Source organism: Acomys minous (assembly GCF_964271855.1).
Source record: "Acomys minous genome assembly, chromosome: 6".
Lineage (NCBI taxonomy): Eukaryota > Metazoa > Chordata > Mammalia > Rodentia > Muridae > Acomys > Acomys minous.
In genome coordinates this window covers 126,439,574-126,460,717 of record NC_140487.1, presented here as the reverse complement: position 1 = coordinate 126,460,717, position 21,144 = coordinate 126,439,574, and the positions used below count along the sequence as shown (strand labels likewise).

Sequence of the window (21,144 nt, the reverse complement as noted above, 5' to 3'; positions counted from 1 at the left end):
GTGTCCCAGACTGGGCAGCTTTAAAAACACAGATGTGTTGTTGCCCTACAGTCCAGGAAGCTGGAGGTCAAGGTCATGTTGCAGAGAGGACCACTTCCTCCTGGAGCCGCCCACCCTCCTTAGACTGCACTGCTGTCTTCTCCCCCTCCCCCGCACCCACTCCCCACCCCCCACCCCCCAGAACCCTTCTCATCTGTCCCCATTCTGTTTCTGTTACTTTGACAACAACCGGTTTATCAGGCTTCCAGCATCCAGGGACGCTGGGACAGGAATTCAAGGCAGGAGCCTGGAGTCAGCAGAGACTGACGCAGAGACCATGGAGGAATGCTGCTTGCTGCCTTGCTCCCCACAGATAGTTCAGCCAGTCTGCTTTCTTACAGAACCCAGAAACACCTGCCCAGGGGTGGCACCCACCCCCCACGGTGATCTGAGCCTTCTCACATCAAGTAGTAATTAACAAAACACCCTACAGTTGTGGCTACAAGCAAATCTCTAAGCAGGGGCCCCTCTTCCGGGAGCAGCTCCAGCTTGTGTGTGTACGTCGGACAGATAACTAACCAGCACACCAACACGCATCTCTCCTCCCGCCTGGCTCTCCCCTCTTTTTCTTGTGACCGCAGCCTTCGGATTGGATGAGGGCCACTCAATGACTTCATTCTAATCCTCGGCCCCTTTAAGGACTCTGTCTCTAAGCAGTCACACCCCAAGGAGCTGGGTGCTAGGATTTTAGAGTAAGGATCTGGGGAGAGACCCGTGGGTGTCCCCTAGCAGTAGGTGGCATGGCCTCATTACCCATTCAGGCTGGCTTCACTGCAGGTCACTCCCAACACCTTGTGGCACAGAGGGTCATCGTGCAGGGGATGGTGAGTCAGAGAGGAGTTGGGGTTCATCGTCTAAGCAGGTGGGAGCTTGCACAGCGAGCAGAAGGGTGGCTCGTAGCCTAACGCACAGAGCAGAAATCTAAGCGTCCCTCTAATTGCTGCAGGTTAATTAGCTCTTCTCAGCACTCTGGAAAAGGCACTTGAGCGCAGCATATATCACTGATTCCACTCCTTGGCTGGCAGGCGCTGGTGGGAAGAGCTCTTCTCAGACAGTGAGCAGTGAGGCCCTGCTCTCCCTCCAGGCCAGCCACAGCAACCGGATGGCGCTCAGAGTCCAGGCTTTCTGCCTGTGAACATACCCACCAGGTAGGAAAACGCCAGGGGAAAGGGGACCATTAAGGCAAGGGCCTTCAATGGGCCAAATGTCCGGGAATGTGTCAGAGCCTCCAAGAGCTCCATTGCTTCTGCTTCTAGAGTCTTCGCTCCCCCTAACTCTGGGAAGGAGGGGTGGAGCTCTGTGTATCTAGAGGTCCTGCCTGGTCAAGTGAGCTTGGCAGCTGCTTTAATTACTTGTATTACTGTGATGAGACAGCGCGATCAAGGAAATAAATAGAAGAGTTTACTGGGGACTTACGGTTCCAGAGGTTTAGAATCCATGACCGTCCTGGCAGGGAGCACGGCAGCAGGCGGGCCGCATGGAGCTGGAGCAGCAGCTGAGCGCCCACATCTTGATCCACAAACACGAGACATAGAGAGCTCCCTGGGAATAAAGTGGACTTTGGAGACCTCAAATCCCACCCCTTGTGATGCTCTTCCATACCACCCAATCCTTCCAGGACCAGTTCTACCAGCTGGGACCAAGCATTCAAGCAGATGAGCCTATGGGGGGGGGGGGCACTGCCATTCAAACCACGACCACAGCTGGTGCTCACTACCAGCTTATGTTGTGGGTCATTAGTAATATCATTCATTAGCCAAGGAGCAATCTTCCTGAGCAGAGGTCCCGTCCTCTGTGACGTGTCCTGAGGACAGTTGCCTTGACACTGTTGTGTTGCTACTTTCAACTCCAGAGCTGTGCTGGGTTTGCTCACCGTCAGGGCCCTGAAGCTCCCCCACCCCCCACCCCCCGGGCTGCTTTCTGAAGAGCGGGTGTCTCCAGCACCATAGTTCGTGAGCTGAAGTCAACGTATGTTGGAAAGTGATCCCCAAAGCCACGGTTTGGCAGGATAGGCTGGCGTTTAGCTGAGGCCAGGAGGGTGGGGCTCCATGCTGGAGCTGCTCAGCGGAGATCTGGCTCCGTTGCCATGAGAGGATGTGATGGCCTACCTTGACTGGCAGCTTGACCTAGCCTCGCTAACTAGCTAACTAGGCACACCTGTGGGAGTGTGTCTTCAGAAAGGGTTAGCTGAGGTAAAAAAGCCCTGTGCTGACGTGTGGGGCATTGGTCTAGACTGAACTAAAAGAAGAGGATGTGGGCTGAACACGAGAGTTCATCCCTCTGCTCCTGACTGTGGTGGCAGCGTGGTCAGCCACCTGCCGCCATGATTCACCTGCCACGGCGGACGGTCCCTTCAGACTGTGAGCTGGAGCGAACCTTTCCTGCCTTCAGTTGTTTCTGTCAGGTACAGCAAAGCTAAAAGTTACAAGCACACCTACCTGTGTCGTGTGATGCGGCTCAAAACTCTTGCAGCCAGCACTACCCCACTGTCCTCTGCTTCTCCGAACACCAGAGCCATCCCATAACCCCCGGTTTCCTAGTCTCCCTAACTCTGAGACAAGTACACCTCTTTTAAAATGTAAGTTACCTGGGCTCCCGCATTCTGTTGTTACAGCCACGGAACACGGACAAAGGTGTGGGACAATAGGGTGTGCAAAGAGTGACAATAGACCCACTGCCAACCGCATGTGCCACCTGTGACCAGAATTGATTGTGGATCCCAAGTAGAAGAAAGAGTGACAAAAAAGCCCATGTGGCGTTCTTGTTAAAGAGGGTACGTTGAACGCGCATGCACATCTCTGCTCTCTTCCAAGGTCACCTTAAAGGGATTTTTACGTGGATTCGGGAGTGTTGAGGGGGGACTGGCTGTAGACTTAAAGCGCGCACAGACAGGGACGTCTAGTGAGTAAAGGAAAGGACTCCAGCAGTGTGCAATGAGAGGAACAGAACATTATGGGACAATGGTCTTGGATGACATGGAAGCCTTCAGGGTAGAAGGTTCCAGAGGGAGCCAGACTGAACCAGCAGTCAGACCCCCCAGTGAATGCCCAGAGTCCCCTGGGGCAGCTGTTTTTAATGTTGGTAAAAACAGAAGGCAGAGCTGAAAGCAATAGAATTGTTTGCACAGGGACAGCTGCGTCTCATGACTGCTGACCACACACCAGCAGGGCACCGGCCTTTGGCCCTGTCCAGCTTAGAAGGAGGCCTGAGGTTGGAGGGGTTTGCACAGCCAAGGCCAAGGATAAAACTGTAAACCCAACACAGCTGGATGGGGAAGCCCACATCACTCCTCCTCTGCTTCACGGAGACCATCTGTAATCCCAGATACCTGAGGCGTTCCTGGACAGACACCAGGCCTCAGGGTCCCACTTGCTTTTTCAGAGGAGAAATCTCACCTATAACCAACTCTCTTGAGTGCTCAGGTGGCCCTGGGCAACTATGGAGCATATTTGCTGCAATTTTTATCTCACTCTTACATATAAACACATGCGTGTTGTAGAATGGCCTTGTGATGATGATCTTGGTTATTGACACATCTGGGAAGAGGGGACCTCAGTTGATGAATTGTCTCCCTCAGACTGGTATTTTCTCGGTTGCTATTTGATGGAGGAGAGCCCAGCCCACTGTGGGCGGTGTCATCCCTAGGCACATGGGCCTGGGGTGGGTAAGAAAGGTGACTTTGAGCATCAGGCTAAGAATGTCAACACGTTCCTCCATGGCTCTGCTGCAGCTCCTGCCTCAGTCTCCTTCTTGCCTTGGGTTCTTGGCCTGACTTACCTCAGTGATGGGCTGTCATCTTTATAACTGACACAAACCCTTTCCTCACCAAGTCGCTTTCAGTCATGGTGTTTATCATAACAAACCAGAGCAGACCTGTAACGTAAAAGGAAGATGACCAAGTAAGAAACTACCAGCCAGGACCTCCTCAGGGAGGACAGAGGCTAACTCGGGAAGCTAAGGAGAGCTTTTGTGTGTAAAATTGATGACAGCCAAGGTAGTAGGAGGAACTGCACTCTATCCCTGAGAGCAGAGTGTCCTCTTTAAGGAACAGCACATTTAGAGAACAAGAAGCAGACTAAGAAATGAAAGCCATGCAGGAAGCCATGCAGGAAACCATGCAGGAAGCCATGCAGGAAGCCATGCAGGAAACCATGCAGGAAGCCATGCAGGAAACCATGCAGGAAGCCATGCACGAAACCATGCAGGAAGCCATGCACAAAACCATGCAGGAAGCCATGCACGAAGCCATGCAGGAAGCCATGCACGAAACCATGCAGGAAGCCATGCAGGGGGATCAAACTGAGGAATGTTCCTTAAAAGCAAAAAAAAGGCAGAAAAAAATCACACAAGAGGGAGATTAGAGGCTTGGCCTGGGAGTCTAATGCACCCAAAAGGAAGCATGGGGGATCAAGCAGAACAATGCTTTTCAGAGAAAACAAAAAAACAAAACAAAACAACAACAAAAATAGATATTTGGGGTTTCCCTGAATGGGTCTATAGAAGACCCAGAAAATCTAACAAAACAGACCCTCTCTGTGATGACAAGTCTTCATTGTCAAGTTGGCTGAATTTAGACTCAGATGCAAACATTCCTGTGGCGATGCCTACAAGGGAGCACCTGGAAAGGCTTAGCTGAGCAGGGAGGACCCACCCCGGATGTGGGCTGCACCATCCCAGGGGCTGGAGTCCAGCCCTGAATAGAAAGGAGAAGGCTCCTTGGGCATCAGCCTTGTCTGTCCTCTTCCTGACTGGGGATGCAATGTTCCTGCTGCTGTGCCTTCCCCATCACGACAGAATGTGAGCCGGATGAAGTCTCTTCCTCCACCAAGCTGCTCTGTTGCTCTTCTCGGGTGTTTTTGTTGCAGGTAAGAGGAAAGTAGGGAACGCAGAGAAAGCAGCGCGCAAGACAGGTGGAATTGTGGGAGGATAGAAGCTTCCAGAAGATAAGAGAGCTGTTCAAACACCGGTAATTGAAGTAATTCTGTGTCTCTCATGGGACTTGGCAAGAGTGACTTCAGAGTTCTGAAGGAAAACCTCCAGCCTTGACTTCTCAGCTCAGCTCAGCCACAAACTGTGGAGAAGGCAGGATGCTGTGCTCCTCACACCTGAGAGACCGCAGCCGCTTGTGTCCCACAGCTGTGGTGGGGCCCTGCAACTGTGAGAGGTCACCTGGACTCCAGGGAACAGGAGGTGAGGTGATGCCAGGATCACAATCTGTGCAGCTGATCTCAGCAGTGGCCGAAGCCCCAAGGAAGGAGACTGGGCAGCTGCCACCAGGAAGATAAGGCGCGCACTGGCTGACGGCTGGAGAGTTTTGATCAAACTGCCGAGAGTGCTAAGTGTGGTGGCGAGTCTGGGAGGCATCAGAGACAGGCACATGCCACCAGAGCAGGTGACAGCTCTGGTCGTTATTCATTCTAGGGAGGCACAGAGGACATCAGGAACGGAAATGTAATCTTGGAGCCACTTTGAGGCTCAGCTGTGAATAATAATTACATAATTATGCAAATAGTGAATATTGATCTAACTACAAATTATACTACTGGAAGGAGGGGCAAGAGTTGTGTACGTGTGTGTGTGTGTGTGTGTGTGTGTGTGTGTGTGTGTGTGTCTGAGTGAGCATGTGTTCACTCAATTGGCAGGCAAGAGAAAAAGAGTAGAGTCCTTGCCTTCCAGGGGAGGATCCGGAAAGAATGGGCTGAAACTAAAAAGGAAGCAGAGGCCAGGGCAAGAGCACAGGAGGATCTGAGTTCAAATCTCCTGCAACCAGGTTGGAAGTCTGCTGTTTGTAACTCTAGAAGTAGGGGTGGGGTGGAGTCAAGAGTGTCTCTCACTGCCTTCCGTGGCCTCTGCTCACTGCCTTCCATGGCCTCTGCTCACTGCCTTCCATGGCCTCTGCTCACTGCCTTCCATGGCCTGTGCTCCCTGCTTTCTGTGGCCTCTGCTCACTGCCTTCCATGGCCTCTGCTCACTGCCTTCCATGGCCTCTGCTCACTGCCTTCCATGGCCTGTGCTCCCTGCTTTCTGTGGCCTCTGCTCACTGCCTTCCATGGCCTGTGCTCCCTGCTTTCTGTGGCCTCTGCTCACTGCCTTCCATGGCCTCTGCTCACTGCCTTCTGTGGCCTCTGCTCACTGCCTTCCATGGGCTCTGTTCACTGCCTTCCGTGGCCTCTGCTCCCTGCCTTCCATGGCCTCTCCTCACTGCTTTCTGTGGCCTCTGCTCGCTGCCTTCCATAGCCTCTGCTCACTGCCTTCCGTGGCCTCTGCTCACTGCCTTCCATGGCCTCTGCTCACTGCCTTCCATGGCCTCTGCTCACTGCCTTCCATGGCCTCTACTCCCTGCCTTCCTCTATGGCCTCTGCTCACTGCCTTCTGTGGCCTCTACTCACTGCCTTCTGTGGCCTCTGCTCACTGCCTTCTGTGGCCTCTGCTCACTGCCTTCTGTGGCCTCTGCTTACTGCCTTTTATGGCCTCTGCTCACTGCATTCTGTGGCCTCTGCTCACTGCCTTCCATGGCCTCTACTCATTGCCTTCCTCGGCCTTCTCCCTATTGTGTTTCCCCAATTCCTTTCATCTTCTAGGAAGACCATCATCAGACTTGATCAGGGCTCTCGTCTTCACCTGATCATGTCAGCAAAGATCCCATTGCCAGGTGAGGTCACATGCTGTGGTACTCAACATACTCTAATATGTCTTCTGGGAAGCACGGCTCAGCCCACTCCAGATGGGAGTGTCGCTGACCAAAGTGGCCTGCTGGGACATTTTCTTCTGTTCTTTTCTTAGAGGCCACAGGAGGGTCGGTTCCAGTCCACGCACTCCAGCACCTCACACGTATAGTTCATCCATTCTGCTTGACCCCCAGGCAGAAGGTCTCCGAGTCCCTCAACAGAGGCCTCATCTCTGCCCTGGATGACTCTCAGTCAAGGTCACTGGAGCTGTGGGAAGCAAGGAGAGAGCAGGCAAGAACATGGACATCTGGGGTACACAGAGGGCCGTGGTCCCCCTTCCAGCTGAGTCTGCACCCTGGTCACACTTGCTCTCTTTTCCAGGGATGTTCTGAAACCAAGTCTTCAGCCTACTGCCCAGCTGGGAGGTCTTACCTGCAAATCTGAGCCTTTTAAGGAACTAGGAGACCCCAAAGAAAATGTAGCTGCCTGGGACCGAACAAACCCAACACAGACCATTTGGAGACAGAACACCAGTGAGGCAGAAAAGAGGGGCGGAGTTTGTTCTGGCCATGAGTTGGTATCTGTGTGTGATTGGTTTTCCCTGACAGAGCTCCCCTGAGCCTGCTGCTGCAGATAGGTAGGTCAGCAGATGGACCAGCACCTCCTTCCATCCTCTTCAAAAGACTTAATGGAGCCTTGAGAAAGGAGTCATCAAGGCAAAGAATTGCCCATTTCCCTAATAAGATGGTTTCGCACAGGGAGGTCGGTCTCATTTTGTCTCCCCCACCCCCACCTCCACCCCCAGAAGGTTTCCACACCATTGCTGCAGACTTGGTTGGGGTGCTGGCAGAAGCCACAGCCCCTATCCCCAGAGGATCTTCAGGAAAAACAGCGAAGTATTGGCCCCTGCTGGTCATTGGTGTGTACTTCATTGGACACTGGCACCCATCTGCAGCTGCAGAAAGGATGCGATGCAGGAGGATGGCCATCATGGGAAATGTAGCTGACAGTGTCCTGGGGCCACCCCAGTACCAAACAGAAACATCTGCAGAAGCTGTAGAACCCTGAGAGGACCCCCATGTGAGGGGTGGGGAGGTGGCTCTGCCTGTAAACGTGAGGCACTGAGTTCAGACCCTCAGCACTCGCTGGGACAAAACCCAAGCCTGGTTGTGTACATACATGCTCCTAGCCCAGGCCGGAAGAGACAGGGCACCACTAGAGTTTCCATTTTCTGACTAACCGGTCTAGCCAACGGGTGAGAGTGATCGGCCTGTCTGTAAAGAAGAGCTGGAGGACAGTCCAGGAAGGCATCCGAAGTTGACCTTTGACCTTCACCACAGACACACACACGCTTACCCATGTGCATGCATGTGTTGCACACACACACACACACACACACACACACACACACACACACACGTAGAGTACTCCTCTTGCAGCATTTTCTTCCTTGACTCTCTCCAAGAGCTTTCCAGCTCTTTCCAGGGCCGCTCAGATCTAGTCTCCTCATAGAACCTGACTCATTACCTGCTGTTTGGGAGACTTTTGCACCCTGTGCTCTGCCTCAAAAACAGGAAGCCAAGCTTTCTGTCAGGGCTTTTCTCTTTTTTGTTTGTGTTTTCTCCCTCCCCCCCCCACACCCCAACCCCTCTTTGCACAATGCGGCTTTCATCTGTGACTCACATCTTGCCAAAAAGGTGGACAAATGAAGGAAGAATATTTCTTTTCAAAGAAAAGGAAATTAAAGCGAGCCATGCAGCAAAGCGGCGAGTCCCAGCCCAACAGGAAGAACATTGCAACCAGCATCCCCTGAGCCACAGGAGGGCTCAGGACCAAAATACTTGTGGAAAAGAGCCCGCCCCCCACCAGCACAGCCCCCCCACCCCCCACCCCCCACAGCACGCAGGCAGACAAAAAGCTCTGTCCCTAGCTGCCACCCACTGGGCACAAATCGTGTTTAACAGCTCCAGAATTTACTGCCAATTGAATAAAAGACCACTATTTTAGGAAATGTCAGTATTTCTCCCCAAAATAAATAAAAGCCCCTTATTGTGAACAATCCTGGTTTCAGGCACTCTGCCTGGCGAAACAGATCTGCAGAGCAGTGGGATACACCAAGGGTGGCTGGCAAAGGCCTGGCCAGGTGCATGTACCTAGCCAACTCCAGCCTGGGAGCAGGGGTGCACCTCCAGAGAAGCTGGGTACCCATTCCTTCTCGCCACCCCCCATGGAGGATGCTTTGGTCTAAGGGATCCCAGCAGCTCACAAGTTCTGAACAGAGGCAAGGCCCTGGGCTGTTTTCTTCTGCAATCCTGGCACCTACCGTGCCAATGAGAATGCAGTCGCATGGGAAGACACAATACAGGAGACTCACTGTGCAGGGGAACAGGCCCCAGATCCTGCCAAGTAGAGCCACTCTGGCCTGGGCATGCAGCTGGGACCTGAACCTTTGTTTATGGAGGGACCCTCTGCAGCCTGGTCACCACCCCCCGCACCCCAGGCAGTCTGTGTGCAGACATGATCCTGCTCCCCTAATGATCAACATTCCTGTTCCAGCAGCAGTTGCTCAACCCCAGGGTCCCAAGGAACGCCCAGGTTTCTGGCCACAGGAAGTGTGACCTCACAAATGGTAGGATGAGTTGGACATTGAAGGCACCTAGGAAAGGCCACTGTCTGCCACCAAGGAAGAAGGCCGAGTCTCAGAGGTAAATAGAACGATGCCTTCTTCTTAGAAGATCTGTATTTGACAAGAGCCAGGCGCCCACTGTGGACAGTGATGGAGGTGATGGTGACACAAACTTGGAACTTAGCATCCCCTTTGGGTAGACCGAGGGTTCTCCTCACTTGCCATTAGACACCCAGCTTTTAGGAGCATTGCATCTAGACTCTGTGGAAATCAGACATACAGAGTCATCCGCCTCAGACCCAAGCTCTTGGTGGTCGCTCTCACTTCCTGCTTCCTCCAGCTGTGACAGGAACTGAGCTTAGGTGGCTGCAACCTGCTGGGAGAGAGTTTGATGCCTCAGGTTGGGAAGGGGAAAAAAAATCTGGAAGCTTTCTTGTTTTGTCACGTCAGCTCTGCCTATATTGGAGTGTGGAAGGGGTTGGCCAGGGTAAGGAAGCAAGCCACTGTCCTCCCTCTGGGCAGACAGACAGACAGACAGACATGTCCCCCTCCAGGCATGGCATATACAAGCACAGTGTCAGAGGAGGTGACTGGAGTCAGGGTCCTGCAGAGGCTGAAGCAGAAACACGGATGAAGTAGTTGAGGCACCATTGGAAGCAAACGGGAAGGACATCTTAGCCCAAGGCGGTCACAGGCATTGGGGGTCAGGGACCAAGTGCCAGGTCCACTCTAGAAGGAAACAGGGCCAGCTAGGACAACCTTCTCCTCAAGGTCTCTAGAGCATGGGGCACAGTCAAGTATCCTGCAATATAACTCCCATGGCCACCTCACCACAGCCACCTCACCACAGCCACCTCACCATGGCCACCTCAGCCCGGCCACCTCAGCATGGCCACCTCAGCACAGCCACCTCACCATGGCCACCTCACCACGGCTGCCTGTAGCTGGAACCCAGGACCCAGGGATCAGAACCCAAGGAGGAGGCTGACAAGGCAAGAGATCCCTTCTTGAGGGGTGGCCAGTTTTATTCTCTGCACATACCCGCCTGCACCTGCACAATCTGCACATGCATATGTACAGACACATACACATGTGTGCACTGACACATGCATGCGTAGTCCACAGAAGTCCCACATGCACACACACGTTCTGCATACACATGTATGCACATATGTACAGGCTCCTCTCTCTCTCTCTCTCTCTCTCTCTCTCTCTCTCTCTCTCTCTCTCTCTCTCTCACACACACACACACACACACACACACACACACATGTACACGCAGGGAAGACACCTGCAGGCATGCATGTACATGTTACTCTATGTATGTGTAGAGAATGATGCATGTATCATGACATTCGCATGCTTGAGGCCCCACACTTCCCCATGGGTCTCTTGGCACACCTCTGGTGAGTTCTTTGTCATCTACAAACCCCGAAGGGCTATTTCTGAGAATGAGACATCCCCAGAGCCCTTCAACAGTCCCTGGGCCTGTGAGTTCTCTGGAAACACCAGGAGGGGCACTTCCTGTGTGGAGGACACCAGCAAGCTCAGGTGTCTCTCCCACCCACGTGAAGCCACTGCCTTGAGGAGACCAGCACGCCACCCCTGTTCCATCTGGCCTCGTCATCAGTATGAGATGCTGGTGTGAAAACAATCCTGACCGTCTTGGAGTTGATGCTACAACAGGAGGTTGAAAACACTGCAAATCCCTAAGCCGGAGGCACCAGAGCCTGGCTCCACATGCTTCAGGGAGAGGAAGCCCTCCATCAAACGCCAACTTCATAAAATGCTTTTTAGTCACTGGGAAAGGAAACCCAAATAATAACCATATATATATATATATATATATATAGTGTAGGTTGGTTAGCATTTATTTAATGGCTCATACCCACATAGAAGTGAATACATACCATATTTATATTTCTGGGTCTGGACTACCTCACTCAGAATGTTTTTTTTCCCCAGTTCTATTCATTTGCCTGTATATTTCATGATGTCATTATATATATATACATATATATTCCATTACATACATATATTCCATTATCTGTATATATACTCGCTCCCTCCCCTTCACCTGCTGGGCCCACATCCTTGTGCAATGGCCTCCATGGAGAGCAAGCTCCTTGTCTGGTACCAAGCAGGTAAGACCTGACTTCAGAAAGGAGTGACCCGCCCCCCCACACACACACACACCCGCCATGCACAGCTGTGGCGTTCAGCCATTTCTGGAAGTGTCCAAGGTTCCCAAACAAGCCTGTTGACTGGAGGGATGAGGGCTCCCAACTCCTGGTAGCACCTCGTTGGCTAGCAGAAGGCCTCTCCTGTGCCCCCAACTCTGCTGAGCACATTCTCCACACACATAATTATATAATATTAATTGACGTGAGCCATTTCTTACTCCATGCTAATTGAAAATTACTGATTTTCCTTGTGCAAATAGCTCTTCATGTCAATTACCAAATGTGATGCAGCCCATTTTTTAATTAACCACTTTCTACCACATCCTTTCAAACCTGGTTTTAAATCCAGTTGACTGGTTCATCCTGTCACAATTATAGTCAATAATGACCAAGGTTTCTCTGAAGAGCCTTTCGTGTTTTGCTGAAGGGACTGAGGAAGGGGACTCAGGGAAGGGCTTCACCTCCCTGAGAAGGGATGTTGTGAAGGAGGCGGCTGAGATAGTACCCTGGGCTTTCACTTCCCCTGGACCCCACCCCCATCCACATGGCTGAGCTATGTCATCAGGAGGGGCTCCCAAGGGGCTTCCCAAACCTATTTTACTCATATTTCATTCCCTCATCCTCAGTCTTCCCTGCCCCAGGGTTAACCACATGTGAAGTTGAGTCCAGGATTAATTGGTACTATGCCTGAGCCTCTGCATTGGCCTATTTTCTGGTGCTGTAGTTAAAGGCTGGAGGCTGGATAGTTTATAGAGAAAAGTTTTTGTAGCTCACAATTAGAGAGGCTTAAGGTCTACACAGCGTGGCAAGGTCTTCCCCTGGCTGTCTCCTCCCACAGTGAAGGGCATCACGGCAGAAGCTCATCATGAGAGAGGAAGCGATCACATGATAAGATGAAAGGCCAGAGTAGGGAGGGGCTGGTCATGATCACAGATGACAATGATCAAGCCATTTTCAAACCATAACAGACTAGGAATCATGTGCCCTTGATTCCTGACAGCACGCTTGAGCTTAAAGTCTCTGAAGCATGTTCAGCTAACTGGCATGTATTAGTCAGTTATGCCGTATAACAACCCCCCCCCCCGAGTATGCTAGCTTATACCAGCATTGATCTGCGGGTAAGCTTTGGGGTGCTTTCTATCTGGAGAGGGCAGGGTGGGCTCCAGTGGTCTCACTCACACATTAGTGGCCAGTCGATGGAGGCCGGATGCTCACGAATGGCCATCTGAAGGCTTCTCCCAATAGCTCTAGGTCCAAACAGGTTGACTGAAGCCAGTTCTCACACTGAGAGACTTGACTGTCCTCATCCTGCCTTGCAATATCTTGCACTGACCAGTTCTTCTTGGCTGAGGGTGGTTCAGAGCCCTTGGGGGTTTTTATATGTCCACCCTCATGGATGTACCATGAGGGACACCCAGCACGGAGCCAGAATTAATGGCCTGGAGCCCTGCTGGAGGGAGCCATGGGAGAGCCATGTCACTCCACTACTCCCAAGGTGTCCTCATGTGACCTGGACTCAGTGCTAGATTCTACATGTCCTCCTACCAACAGCCAAGGGTCACACACAGCATGCACAAAGAGGAGGCTGCACAGAGAGCAGCATCCAGCATGCACGTGTGTACGCATGCAAGAGCCCACAGAAGCATGACCCACACACAGCACTTCCACGGGCTGAACCCAAACAGTGGGTTCTGAAATGTGTTGCAGGCATGATGGTGCTTGTGCCCACAGAGCACTGGGGGACCAGGCATGACAGGGGCCTCTCCTCAGTGGGAGGAGCTAAAACACCCGTGTGTTCCTGCCCAGAAGGCCAGGAGTGGATGCTGCTATCAATCTGGTGACCATGTTGCTGCCTGTGGAGGCACAGCTCACCCGCCTCTTGCTATGGATACAGACTTCCCTTAAACCCTCCAGAATGTTTATCCCAGATCCCCACCCCCACCCCAAGACCTTTGTTGTCATCTCCCAGGTAAACTAACCATAGGGGAGATGCCGTTTGTATTGTATAGCCTGCTGACTCTATGTTCTCAGAGACCACACTAGGCTCTAGGCTTCCCAGCTATAGAACCCACCCTCGTGGTCACAGAGGAGTCTCTATGCGGTCGCACCTTAAGCTTTATTGTGTGCACCTGGGATGGGAACGCCTGTTGCCTGGAAACTCACACACCCCCAGTTGTGCTGTGCTTTAAATATGCGGACAACGAACCACCTGGTGCTAGACTCCTGAAGTCTGGTCCAGGTTGACGGGTCCAGTCTGCACCGGGTTGTCATTCTCACATCTACAGCTTCACTTTGCCGCAGCGGAGCCCCCTTTTTATTGTTACTCCATATTAGGTGTACGGGAAATCCACAGTAGGAGAGGAGCCTGCAAGGGGGACCAGAGGAGATGGTGAAATACTGGAGACTCCGGCCTTGTCGCTCTTGACTGCTCTATGTCTTAGTCACAGTTTATCTTTAAGTGGGAATTCTCCCGTTACTTGGGAGAGGTTGCCATGGTGACTTGCAAAGAGGGCAAATACAAATCCGAGTGGGAAAGAAGTGGTGTCATATAAACATAGACACAGCATCCACCATCGCCGCTGCTGGGAGCTCTGCTGGCTGGAGTCCTAGGGCAGCTGGGATATCAGCCTTGGCAGGGCCTGCTCACTACCCCAGTGGGTGAGTGAAGGTGTGTTTACATCCATTCATTCACCTGTGAAGATGCACAGCATATTTTTTAAGTGCCTATGATATCCTCAGTACTGGTGGATGCTAAAGAACAGAAAAAAATAAAATAAAATAAAACGCAAAGCCTTTGTTCACGTGGGGAAGGTGACAGCTGACGAGCAATGGTTGCGGCATTAGGACAGGGCCACAGAGGGAGGTGGATAAGGGGGGAGAGACCCTTCCTGTGAGCAAAGGATGACCCTCGGAGCCCTCTCAAAGCACAGAGGCTCAGCCACAAAGCAGGGCCTCCCAGGGCCACCCTGCTGGAAGCCCATCTCACCGGGGTGTCTGCTTTCTGCTTCATTCAACCTTCATCCCTTCAGAGGCCAGAAGATGGGTTCTGGACAACTCTGACGTTGACCATGGGGCCCGGGCCCATCTCTGCAGCCTTTCTGGTTGATGCATTTGGCTCCAATATAGTGACTCATCTGTCCCTTGAGTCGTTGCCCCTCACTACATATGCTCTACTGCCCTCTGCCACCCTGACCGTGGAGCCGGAGGAAGGCTCCATGAGCCCCTCCGCCATGAAGCCAGAAGTGTCCAAAGGCTCTGAGTTGTACATAGAAACCATGGAAGCCAAGCAACTTCAAGCTCTCTCTGCTCTAGTCAGAAACAAGCCATTCCATGAACAGGTCTCTAAACTCGTGAAAATCGGAGGGCCCCTCCTCCTTGCGCCGTTCATGGGCCTCTGTGCACCAGCAGGGCCACAGAGTGTGAGCCAAAGCAAAGACAAACCAACCATGTCCTGCTCCTAAGAGTCTGGTTGTCACAGAGGAGAGAGGACTTGGCCAGTGTGGGACAACATGAAATGAACCAAAATAATGCGTGTCTGATGAGAGTATCAGGCAAGCCTTTAAGGTCAATTTAGCATGATTTAAGCATTTCCCACTCGTTACCAATCATTTAGAGTATAATTTCCTTTGCCCCCTCCCCCAAACTTGAAGTTTCATTTTAATGGCTTTGCGATTTTGAACCAGATCATTAAAATTAATGATATTCCCAGTGTTCCTGTGTGTCTGGTGGAATCTGATCGGTGTTTTTCCCTTTATAGATCATCAGTAATAGAACACTTTAATGGCCCTAATAGAAGGGCACTCTCTCTCGCTCTGTGTTAATGAATAATTTCCATAGCCAGATATGGAACCCCCAAAGAAAAAGGAAGCGTATTTCATTAGGCATGTCAATGCCAGACCCTAAATAATTCAGTCCTCCAGATTAAAATACTTGATGCTCTCCATGTTCTAATGGGAGATAATGAAATGTCCCCAAATGCTGCCATCTTAAAATTAACATCCTTTGAAATTCTAAAATCAATCAATGTCAATGACAAGAGCCGAGTCTAATCCTTTATTGATTTGTGCAGCCAAGAAAAGGAAAATGGAGCCCGGCTTAGCCTGTCCTTCAGGCTAGCTGACTGCTGGCCAGCATTGTGAGTCACCCAGTCTTTGTCCTGGAGGATGGAAAACACCAGCTGGCGAGTCCCCCTGTTTTTGAATAACAGACATCATGGATCGTCCTCAAGCACCCAAGCCCATGTGTGACATATCCCTGAGGTCCTAGTCCTGTCCTCACATGCATATAAAGGCCCTGCTCACTTTGGGAAAAGGTAGAGATTTTTGTTGGGAAAAATCATCTGCTTTCCTACTCTTCCTCTACATCCTGTAATTCTATTTTTTAAGCCATTAATTATAATGCATTTATTCACCTTACACCCTGGTCTCAGCCTCCCCTCCAGTCCTTCCAGTCCCCCCTCACACCCCCATTCTCCCCTCTCTTTCACCCACCCTGGTGTATTAAGTCGCTGTAGGACTAGGAATATACTCTCTCCGACTGAGGCCAGACCAGGCATCCCAGTTAGGGGGACGGGACCCAAAGAAGGCATCAGAGTCAGAGAGAGAGCCCCCCCCCGCTCCAGTTGTTAGGGGACCCCCATGAAAACCAAGCTACATACATGCAGGGGGGCCTAGGTCCAGCCCATGCATACTCTTTGGTTGGCAGTTCAGTCTCTGTGAGCCCCCGTGGGCACGAGTCAGTTGACTCTGTAGGTGTTCTTGTGGGGAGTCCTTGACCCCTCCAGCTCCCTCAAATTGTTCCTCCAACTCTTCCTTAGGACTCCCCAAGATCTGGGTAATGCTTGGCCGTGGGCCTCTGCACCTGTTTCCATCAGCTGCTGGGTGAAGCCTCTCAGAGGATGCTAGGCTCCTGTCTGCAAACGCAGTGGAGTAACACTGACGGTGTCGGGGATTGGCTCTCTCCCATGGGACGGACCTCAAGTAGGGCCAGTCCTTGGTTGACCGTTCTCTCAATCTTTGCTCCATCTTTGTCCCTGCACATCTTGTAGACAGGACATATTTGGGGTCGAAGGCTTTGTGGGTGGGTTGGTTTCCTTATCTCTCCACTGGGAGTCCTACCTAGCTACAGAAGGTGGGCACTTCAGGCTCCATATCCCCCTGCTGCTAGGAATCTCAGCTACAGTGACCCCCCATAGACTTTCTGGGGCTTTGTCTCAGCTAGAGTGACTCCCATAGATTTTCTGGGGATTTGCCTCAGCTAGGATGACCCCGATAGACTTTCTTGGGACTCCCAATCCCAGGTCTCGGGTGTGTCCCAGAGATGCCCCTACCTCTGATTTCCATCTTCCCACCTGGCCCTCTCTTCCCAATTCTCCCTGTTCCTAATCTTCACCCTGTCCCCCTCCCCTCTTATACCCACCTCCAATGCCTATTTTATTTTCCCTCCCGAGTGAGATTAAAGCATCCTCCCTTACTTCACTTCTCTGGGTCTATGGATTGTAACATGGTTATCCCGCACTTTATGGCTAATATTCACTTATAAGTGAGTACATACCATGTGTGTCTTTTTGGGTTTGGTTTACTTCACTCAGGATGATATTTTCTAGTTCCATCCATTTTCCCGCAAAATTCATGACGTCCTTGTTTTTAATAGCTGAGTAGTATTCCATTGCATAAATGTACCACAGTTTCTTTATCCATTTTTCAGTTGAGGGATTCTGGCTATTACAAATAAATCTCCAGCTCCTATGAACATAGTTGAGCAAGTGTCATTGTTGTGTGGTGGAGCACACTTTGGGCATATGCCCAGTAGAGGTATAACTGGGTCTTGAAGTAGAAATATTCTCAATTTTCTGATAAATAGCCAGATTGGCTTCCAAAGTGGTTGTACAAGTTTGCACTCCCACCAGCAATATTGAAGTGTCTCATTCCTCTACAACTTCTCTGGCATGTGCGGTTGCTTGACTTTTTGATTATAGCCATCCTGATGGGTGTAAGATGGAATCTCAGAGTTGTTTTGATTTGCTGTAATTCTATTTTATTTTCTGCAGATGTTATTACCATCTACAATCACCTTGATTATTTTGGGGAAGCTCCTAGTCCTTTGGATATTATCCTGCATCCTGTTTTTTTGTTTTGTTTTGTTTTGTTTTGTAAGCTAATACCTATGTTGCTCATAAAAATCAAAATCGTATTTATTTTACAACTACATCCAGGGTACGTGAAAGAATGTCTAACATAAAGGTAGATGGATAAGTGGGTTCCATGGGTGGGTAAATGGGTGGATAAATGGATAGATGACAACTGAACAGATGGGTGGCTGAATGGACTAGTGTGCAGTCAGGTGAATGGATGAGTGAATTCATGAATGGTGCATGGTTAACGATAGATTAATGGATAGGTATGTGGTGTAGGTGGATGGATGGATGAATGGCTAGATGGTAGATGATAAATGGGTGCATGGATACTAGGATGGATGGGTGGATGATGGATGGGTGGATGGATGGATGGATGGATGATGGATGGGTGATGGATGGATGGGTGGATGGATGGATGGATGGATGATGGATGGATGGATGAATGATGGATGGGTGGATGGATGGATGGATGAATGATGGATGGGTGGATGGATGATAGATGGATGGGTGGATGGATGATGGATGGGTGATGGATGGATGATGGATGGGTGGATGGATGGATGGATGGATAGATGGATGGATGGATGATAGATGGATGGATGGATGGATGATGGATGGTGGATGGATGGATGATGGATGGTGGATGGATGGATGGATGGGTGGATGGATAGATGGATGGATGGATGGTTGATGCATAAAAGGCATGTGGATGAGTAGATGGGTGGATGATGGGTGACAGACAGATGAACGGAAGAAGTAACAGGTAGATGGATGCATGGATGGATGGGTGGATGGCAAACGGATGGATGGATGGATGCATGGATGGATGGGTGAGTGGATGGATGGATGGAGGATGGATGAATATATGTACATATGAGTGGTTAATTAATAGAAGGTATTTGTATCATTGTTTTCATCCTTTGACATTTCCCCAGTACAGAGAACCATATCTAGCAAGGCTTTGTTGGCTCAGTGAATGAAATGTCAATATCGCTGGATTCTCCACAACACTGACGAATCCATGTGCTCACTGTTACCTCTCTGCTTGGGACTCTCTCTTCAAAACATCCAGGCAACTGTTGCCCACAGTGCTTCTATCTATCTGTCTTAGATCCTGTGTGCGTCCTGTGCCCCTGCTGACAGTGGCTCCCCTTGGGCAAGCCTATACACACTCTGCTTCTTCCGACAATGCCACCTGTACCTGACACTCAGTAGGCCATCATCTCACTACACAAGCTGTCCCTCTGGCAAGAAAGCTCATGGACCAACACAAAGAGAATAGCAAAGAGGCAGCCTGAATAATTCAACAAACAGGCAGTGGAGCCCAGGCGCCTCACACAGGCACTGGTCGCAACTCAAAGGAAACCCAGAAAATGGGAACCACAGAAAGTCTCTGCACGAAGATTAAAATCGCCCTGTGATAAAACAGCCACGTGTATCAGAGTCAGAGACGAGAGAAAATAAGAAAACCCCACAAAGTAAATTGGAATTAGGTCAGGAGGACCAGGGAGAAATCACAGTGAAAATTCAGTCCATAGAAGAAAATTGAAAGATAGCGGTGAATTGAGTGTCGGGGAAGTTGTAGTCCGTTCCCTAGGAAACATGCTGAAACCCCCAGCTTCACCTCTGGGTCCCATCCATGGTCAGCTTTGGACAGGGATGCCTTCAGCATGGCTCACAGCTTGGAGATTCCCAGGAGCAATGACCTAGGAACATGGGATAGGGTTCATGGTGAGTTTAGCTAACAGTCTTCAGGTGGTCGGTTATATACTTGGTTCCCAGATCCATCTCTATGAGGCTCAGGCATTCCCAGTCAACCATGGCAAAGGGTGATATCATCTCTGTTGCCTGTCTCTGGGACCCCTGGGCTGGTGCAGTATGGGCAGCAATTCCTACCAGCCCTGTGTCCAGCAGAGGGCAGCTTCCCCACTTTTCGTGTCTATTTGATCCTTGGTCTCTCTGTAACAGCGATAGGGTATGAGGCTGGTGTAAGCTGGGGCATGCCACTTTATCTAACGGGGTGCCTGTTTCTCTTCGCCCCCCCCCCCAGATCTGGCATCCCCCAACCTGCCTTTAACAGGAACCCTGTGCGCTGGGTAACCTTGGCATCTCCTCTTGCTGACTTTGCACACCAATACCACAGCTCTGGTGGAAGCGCCCACCATTTGTGCTGCCCTTGGAGTCCAGCTCAACTTCCCTTCTCTCTGCAGGACCGCACTGTGGCACCTGCACAAGGTCCCGAGTGAAGGCTGCTCTGCTGTGCTTCAGTACACACCACTGAGGAAGGTGAGAACAGCCATGAAGAAAAACCAAATGGGGAAAGTCTGGAGGGTTAGAGGGTGGGAGTCGGGAAGGTAGACTGAGGCAATGTCCCACCCAGCCCTAGAGGTTAGAGTGGCCATAGGGGCTGAAGGACAGAGAGGCAGTATGGGGTGCCCATACCATTATCCCTACAGGCCATTGTGAGGACTTGATGGAAGCCACAGAAGGTTCTGAGATAGCAAGGGTGTGGTCTGACTATTCTGTCACAACTGTAATCCAAGAGGTGAAAAGCCAATGGCAGGTCAGAGTGAGATAAGAAACATAAAAAAAGCATTATGGTCTGAGTCCAAAACATCTCACAGCCTGTGTTTTGGCCCCTTTTCCTCCTGTTCTTTGGAAGTTGTAGAAACTTTCACAGGTAATCATTTTTGTAAAGGAAGGCCTTCATAGGTGATACCTATCCTGGTTGCCATGGCTCTGACACACTCCAACCCTGGCTGCCACAGGCAGAGCCTCTGCCTTCCCTGCGATGGGCTCAAATCATGACCAAAATCCTAAGCCAGGACAAATCCTTTCTCGGGTCATTTTTTAGTCAGAGAATATGGTCATAGCTAAGCAGAGGCAACATCAATCAAAGGTAGAATTCAGGATTAAATCACGAGACAGCAGTGTAGGTGCAGAAGGGTAGACTCTGGCTTCCATAGGTTCCTGAAAGCCCACTCTGTCCAGCCAGCTCCTCTGTCCTTCAGAGCTGCCCTGTCTTGGGTTTTAAGGTCCTCAGCTGATCCAGGGGTCCACAGGCTGGCACTGCCCCTCTCCTGGGCTCTGGAATCCTGCCTCTGCTCTCACAGGATGAGATCAACATCAGCACCATGGTCAGCACCTTCTTGGGGCTTCTGTACAACTCTCTGCCTGGCTTGTCCCCAACTTGATCCTCATCTGGGTGTTGAAGGTTTTTTTTTTCTCCTTGATATTCATGTAACAACTCAATTCTCCCCACCTCAAGGGACAGCCCCTGGCTTCTACTCTGCACATCACCATTGAGGCACCTGGTTTATTTTCTCATAAACATCTGCCTTCCTATCCTAAGAGAAGCCTGCACCACCCGCAGCAAGAAAGAAGCAACATAAAACACAGATGTCGCTGGTGGTTTCCTGAAGCTCTGCACAGCTTCTGGAACAGGGCTCCAGCCAAGAAATCAGAAATGTAAATATTTGTTGAATAAAGTGT

At 50.9% G+C, this 21,144-nt stretch overlaps 1 long non-coding RNA gene across 1 annotated transcript; it reads left to right on the top strand.

The window, feature by feature from the left end:
• The first annotated feature begins 2,298 nt into the window (after positions 1-2,298).
• On the top strand, positions 2,299-6,985 carry LOC311599862. The gene is made up of 3 exons (XR_014780039.1): positions 2,299-2,443; positions 6,621-6,691; positions 6,823-6,985. It is a non-coding gene; the product is annotated as an uncharacterized lncRNA (long non-coding RNA).
• The last annotated feature ends 14,159 nt before the right edge of the window (positions 6,986-21,144 follow it).